General features: G+C 36.8%; 1 protein-coding gene across 1 annotated transcript in view; it reads right to left on the reverse strand.

Moving 5' to 3' along the window:
• Positions 1-5,917, reverse strand: part of LOC116180425 (dual oxidase maturation factor 1) — a 31,608-nt gene extending 25,691 nt beyond the window's left edge. The window contains exon 1 of the mRNA XM_031500394.1: positions 5,569-5,917. The gene's annotated coding sequence lies outside the window, so the exon portion shown is untranslated. The remainder of the gene's footprint in view (positions 1-5,568) is intronic.
• Positions 5,918-7,095: the final 1,178 nt, after the last annotated feature.

The raw sequence follows: 7,095 nt of genomic DNA on the forward strand, positions 1-7,095 counted from the left end.
TTACTATCTGAACAGTCACAAAGTTAATTGTTATTGTCTTCGAGCCAGTTGTGGTGTTTTAAACGTGAGCTGTTTTTGTTTCTGAGAAGAATCTGTTTTAATCGTGAATGGTTTTCTTTTGACACATTGTTTTTGAGTGCGATCGCCATATTGAATTTTTGTAAATAGCAAAATAAGTCATGTGATACGGCATTAGAAACCTCCTGCTTTTCTGTTTCTTACTACCTTAAATGAATGGTTTTTTGACACATTATGGAATTATTGCCATAAGAAATACATTGTAAACATTGAGGCAAAAATGTAAGGTTGATTCCAAATAAAATACTAAGTGTTTAATATCAGCGGTTTTGTAATTTTTTTCTATCGAGTGGCGTAAAAATCCAACATAGCGTCCATTTAAAATAAGGAAGTTGATGTCAATATCTCGGAAACCGCCATTTTAAATTTTTTTTCTACGTTCATTGAATTTATCCCATCCAATCTTGCAACTTTTATTTGGAACGTTTTTCGATAGCTCTCTTTGTTACGAAAATATTCCAACTTTTTAAAAATGGCGATTTTCACTTTTTTGAATTATCTACGAAACGATTTATTTTTTTCAAAATATCGCATCGGAATATCCATTACCATCAAAAACAACAGAACTTTGCCATTAACCGAATCTGTAAGTATAATAATAACACAGATAGTCATGTTATCCTACTCGATTTAAGACACCCGGTGTTGTAATGGAACCGAATTTGCCCGCTAAAATTCGGCCGCAACGAAAGAATTCAAGATTCCGTTTTGTTTCGTTTCCGTGGTACACGTGTTTTTTTTTCTCTGCGCTCCATTCAAATGGGCCATAATTTACAATAAAAGTGTCAAACATAACGCTAGATGAGAAAAGTTAATGATCTATATCGACCGACGACTGGGCGGTGCTTTTGTTAAGGACAGTGGTAATTTTTACGTTTCGAATACCGAGTTACTGTGAGTGTCTCAACTATTATTCAGGTGCGTATTTTTTTTCATCTTTACGTTTATTGCATCCATCTAGTAATTTTATGATCGTGCCAAATTAACGACGTTCCCGTACAGCATGGACATTGTCATTTATAGCACATTACAAATACAAATTGCTCTTTTATAATTATGCTGATTATACTTTGAATTAAATGCGAGATTCCATTAGGGTTTTTACGTAGATATATTGTTTGTTTCAATTTACAGTATCCCTTTGTCCTAGTGCTGGTTTTACCTGCCAACCGGCAATATGAATGTCTGACCGATTTACGTGTTGGTTGATTCCAAATAAAATACTAAGTGTTTAATATCAGCGGTTTTGTAATTTTTTTCTATCGAGTGGCGTAAAAATCCAACATAGCGTCCATTTAAAATAAGGAAGTTGATGTCAATATCTCGGAAACCGCCATTTTAAATTTTTTTTTCTACGTTCATTGAATTTATCCCATCCAATCTTGCAACTTTTATTTGGAACGTTTTTCGATAGCTCTCTTTGTTACGAAAATATTCCAACTTTTTAAAAATGGCGATTTTCACTTTTTTGAATTATCTACGAAACGATTTATTCTTTTCAGAATATCGCATCGGAATATCCATTACCATCAAAAACAACAGAACTTTGCCATTAACCGAATCTGTAAGTATAATAATAACAAAGATAGTCATGTTATCCTACTCGATTTAAGACACCCGGTGTTGTAATGGAACCGAATTTGCCCGCTAAAATTCGGCCGCAACGAAAGAATTCAAGATTCCGTTTTGTTTCGTTTCCGTGGTACACGTGTTTTTTTTTCTCTGCGCTCCATTCAAATGGGCCATAATTTACAATAAAAGTGTCAAACATAACGCTAGATGAGAAAAGTTAATGATCTATATCGACCGACGACTGGGCGGTGCTTTTGTTAAGGACAGTGGTAATTTTTACGTTTCGAATACCGAGTTACTGTGAGTGTCTCAACTATTATTCAGGTGCGTATTTTTTTTCATCTTTACGTTTATTGCATCCATCTAGTAATTTTATGATCGTGCCAAATTAACGACGTTCCCGTACAGCATGGACATTGTCATTTATAGCACATTACAAATACAAATTGCTCTTTTATAATTATGCTGATTATACTTTGAATTAAATGCGAGATTCCATTAGGGTTTTTACGTAGATATATTGTTTGTTTCAATTTACAGTATCCCTTTGTCCTAGTGCTGGTTTTACCTGCCAACCGGCAATATGAATGTCTGACCGATTTACGTGTTGGTTGATTCCAAATAAAATACTAAGTGTTTAATATCAGCGGTTTTGTAATTTTTTTCTATCGAGTGGCGTAAAAATCCAACATAGCGTCCATTTAAAATAAGGAAGTTGATGTCAATATCTCGGAAACCGCCATTTTAAATTTTTTTTCTACGTTCATTGAATTTATCCCATCCAATCTTGCAACTTTTATTTGGAACGTTTTTCGATAGCTCTCTTTGTTACGAAAATATTCCAACTTTTTAAAAATGGCGATTTTCACTTTTTTGAATTATCTACGAAACGATTTATTCTTTTCAGAATATCGCATCGGAATATCCATTACCATCAAAAACAACAGAACTTTGCCATTAACCGAATCTGTAAGTATAATAATAACAAAGATAGTCATGTTATCCTACTCGATTTAAGACACCCGGTGTTGTAATGGAACCGAATTTGCCCGCTAAAATTCGGCCGCAACGAAAGAATTCAAGATTCCGTTTAGTTTCGTTTCCGTGGTACACGTGTTTTTTTTTCTCTGCGCTCCATTCAAATGGGCCATAATTTACAATAAAAGTGTCAAACATAACGTTAGATGAGAAAAGTTAATGATCTATATCGACCGACGACTGGGCGGTGCTTTTGTTAAGGACAGTGGTAATTTTTACGTTTCGAATACCGAGTTACTGTGAGTGTCTCAACTATTATTCAGGTGCCGTATTTTTTTTTATCTTTACGTTTATTGCATCCATCTAGTAATTTTATGATCGTGCCAAATTAACGGCGTTCCCGTACAGCATGGACATTGTCATTTATAGCACATTACAAATACAAATTGCTCTTTTATAATTATGCTGATTATACTTTGAATTAAATGCGAGATTCCATTAGGGTTTTCACGTAGATATGTTGTTTTTTTCAATTTACAGTATCCCTTTGTCCTAGTGCCGATTTTACCTGCCAACCCGCAATATGAATGTCTGACCGATTTACGTGTTTTTATTTATATTTAGATACAGTATGTTCTCTTAGAGATTATATTCTATACGAGTATACAGAATGAAACGATGTCATAAATATTATAGCGATTCTGCGGTGCTGTATTTGGAAACATCGATGCTATATTCTTAATTTATAATTGAATTTCTTGCAACGCGCTTCCTTTCTTTTGCATGAATATGTTACTGTTTATTTACGGGGTGCTTCCTCTGGGGGCGAGTAGTGTACATTATGTCGTTGATTGTTACATTTTTCACTTGGAATTGAGAACTAATTACTTTATACTAATGTTGTTCCACGACATGTTCCTTTGTTTGGTTGTAATGTGATACTCAACATTATGCTCCTATGTATTTGAATCGGGTAATAATGATTATTATTTGGCAGGGTGACTTGTTTCTAATATGTATTGTGCTATATTTGATACCGATATTTAATCGCGATTTGACGTAGCAGAGGGTGGTCGACAACTGACATACGCAGAGAAAGTGTCTTAGAAAAGAGCCATCTTGCCGATTTTGCTAATCAATTCGTCTAGCTGACCCTTGACCTTTTGTTTTCTTGTTGTATCCAATGGGGTATCCTTTTGGAGTAAAATGCTCTCTGATCTGATCCAAACTTATGTGCATTTATTCCTAATGGCTTAATGATTGTTTTTTTATGTTATGTGTGTCAAATATTAATTCTTTAGGAATTCCAGTAGAGCCTATGATTAGACATTCTATTAATTAACTAGAAAACCATCATAATATGCATTTATGTCATTACAGACAACTAATTTTGCTCTAAAGCTTAATATTAATTTGTTGGCTGGTTTTTTCTTGGTCAGTTCTTTTTTTCCCAGCCTATTCTTATATTTGTGCTCGGTGAAATACCATTTTTCTAAATTTAATCTTGCAATGCTAATTATTTTGATTAAATCCCCGTTTTAAAGCATGTATTCGTTTTATTTGTATTCGTTACTTGATCCTCACTCCGACAGACAACAAATACGTCGTAGCGACTTTTAAAAAAACACAACGTAGTAAGTGGTCCTGGTATTTTGTTATTAAGGTTAAGTAGCTTTCGAGGTAGCGTTGTTTAGAGGAGATGCCATGGGGTTCAGTTAGCTTGGGAGGGAAAGTTTGCTGGCTAGCCTGGGTACTTCACAATATTAACACAAATCTAAAGAAATCCCGAAATCCAAATGAAATCCATGGAGATACAGAGAGTATATTGAGATTCAGAGGAAATTCGAAGTGATCCTAGGAGATTCGGAGGAAATCCGAGGACATTTTACGAGAAATAAAGGTGTAAACAAATATACCATACGAGCTCCTGGGTATGGCTATAGCCAGGGCTATTAGCATGCGCAAAACCAACTTTTGAACTTGGTATTAGAGTCGCTTTTGTACCAAGTGCAGATGTGCCAAATTTCATTTAAATACCTTCATAAATAAAAAAAAGTTTGCAATTAATAGTCAAGGTTTGGAAATGACACTGTGAATGTTGAATCGATTAGTCTTAACTTTTGGCATTGGGTATTATATGGCTAAAGCTATTCCATATTGAATTTCGTACAATTCGGATCATAACTAATGCAAACAAGAGGGCCTCCCTTATTTTTTGGCCTACATTCGCAATTCACGAACTCCTATCTACAAATTTGATAAATAATCCAACTGCAAAGTTTAATCGTAATCGGCGCATTCGTTTTTGAGTGCTAACGCACGGACGGACAGACGCCGCAAAATTACAAACTCGCTAGGGGTTCGTTAATAATGTGTAGTGAATAACCCATCACTTTACATGTTATCATCCCTGAGGGCCGAGCTTGAGAAAAATCAGTGCCATAATCCACGTCACAGTGTTTTTCCGTTTTCCGAGCGGAATTGATGCTCAGTCTTGCGTTTCCTTGCAGAACTGTGATTTGAAACATCGCATCCATATACAAAAAGCATCATGTACGTTGCTGGAAATAATAATCTCCCCAGAAAATGAATAATAAAAAAGTGAAATTATTTAAATTACCTTTGAACGATTAGAGAACACAATTTAAGCGCAAAGCCATATGCATTAAAAAGAAATCTGTCGTAAAATTTCTAATTTATTTTGTAAATTCAATTTCACTCTCAAGAGTTAATTGAGTTGAAAATATTGGAATAATTTCCTCCGGGCCTATTTTCCATTTTTCGCAACTGGTCACCGCTTTGGAGACGTTCAAAAATTAATTTAGGATCAGTCATTGGCCAAACAAAGCGAGTTTACATGTACAATGAAACTCAAAAGCGATAGTGAATGTAATCGCGTGCATATGCAAGAAAATAATACTTTTAGATTGTAAGCCTTACCTGTTCTTCGAAGTGGCGAAACGTATCCGTTAATCCAAATAGACAGTGGACACACAGAAAAAATAAATCACTCCTAATCACTTGCGAGAGCCGATTCATTTAGAACAGACCCGCATTCCGCGACTTGAACGTATGTTTGGACGTCTTTGGTTGGCCGTGAGTTCAACATGCACACAGGAAGGAAGGTGTCGAGAAGGGAGAGAAGCTTACGGCAAGGTTATACATGGTCACTTTCTGAGATGACCTTGCGTCCATGGTTATCGAATTGATACGGAATCTCTCCGGGTAGTAAGCAATTAACCAAGACCGAAAACGGTCCTTTTTTTGGAAAATTCCGCGATTCGTCACGCCCGCGTGACGAGCTTGCGTACTCGCGTCGGTTCCCACGTAACGGTTACGATGGTGCATTAGGATTAGACGTCCAGCAGGCGGGCGAATATAATCGGTTTTAGGTCAAACGTTATAGACAAAGAGATTTGCGCCGTTGCGAAACTCGAAACGGAAAGATCTGACGGCGATCGCTGCCGTTGTGATTCATGCTTGCAATTTTGCAATAGGAAATCTGAGTTGGTTACTCTTCGAATTGTACGCTTGCACAATGACCCATTCGCAGCTGATGAATGTGCAAATCATATCCACCACCTTCATCCTGAGGTAGTCTTCATCTTCTAATTCCTAGTTTGAGTGTTGCAGGTCCTACCACTGTAACGGCCCATAAACAATTTTACACATTCCTTCCACCTTGCAAGCCTCCCCTGACCAACGTTAAGCTCGTCATCTTACCCGAAACCGAAATCCTTAGGAAATCCACCCATCACCTGCACCCAACCGTCGGATCCAGACCTCGCAACCAGGCCACCAAAATTCAAGATGATGATGATGAGTTATACGCAGGTTCCATTTTGCCGTCTCACACTCCTTTCTGTCCCTTTCAATCGTCTACCACCTTCATTCTTCTTCCTCTTGTCCTTGTACCATCCACGGGTTCTTCGATCACGTTCTTCGGCAAGCTATTCCCTCTTAGCAAATGACCAGGACACATTCTTTTCCTTCTCAAATTTGTTTTGGACAAAGATCTTCCTTCTCGTACTCTTCCTTCTCTGGTACTGGTATCAGTAGGAGATTTGACATTTGGAGGTCCCACCAAGATAAATGGAAAATAAGTAAGAAGAACAACTATAAATTGTGCAGATAGTTTAGTAAATGGCTGCGTTATAAGGTAGCAGCATGCTATATTTATCGATGTTTTCTTTCTTTAATTAATGGGGACTTCTCCATTTTACATTTGTGGGTACTTTCCTCCGACAAAACGTTTTCAAGATATGCGCTCGTAAAGTTTTGATATCACCAATAGATTCCAGACGTCCCAATCGCCCTTTGTGAGTACCATTCTCCGACAATCTGTTCTTGAGATACCTATAAGGAACTAGCTGACCCGACGATCTTCGTACCGCCTTAGAATGAAAAATCCGATGCAACTGAATACATCATTTTTACAACACACCTAAAGGATTGATTCTGTCCCAC

This window comes from Photinus pyralis, unplaced genomic scaffold (genome assembly GCF_008802855.1).
Source record: "Photinus pyralis isolate 1611_PpyrPB1 unplaced genomic scaffold, Ppyr1.3 Ppyr1.4_LG9, whole genome shotgun sequence".
NCBI classification, from domain to species: domain Eukaryota; kingdom Metazoa; phylum Arthropoda; class Insecta; order Coleoptera; family Lampyridae; genus Photinus; species Photinus pyralis.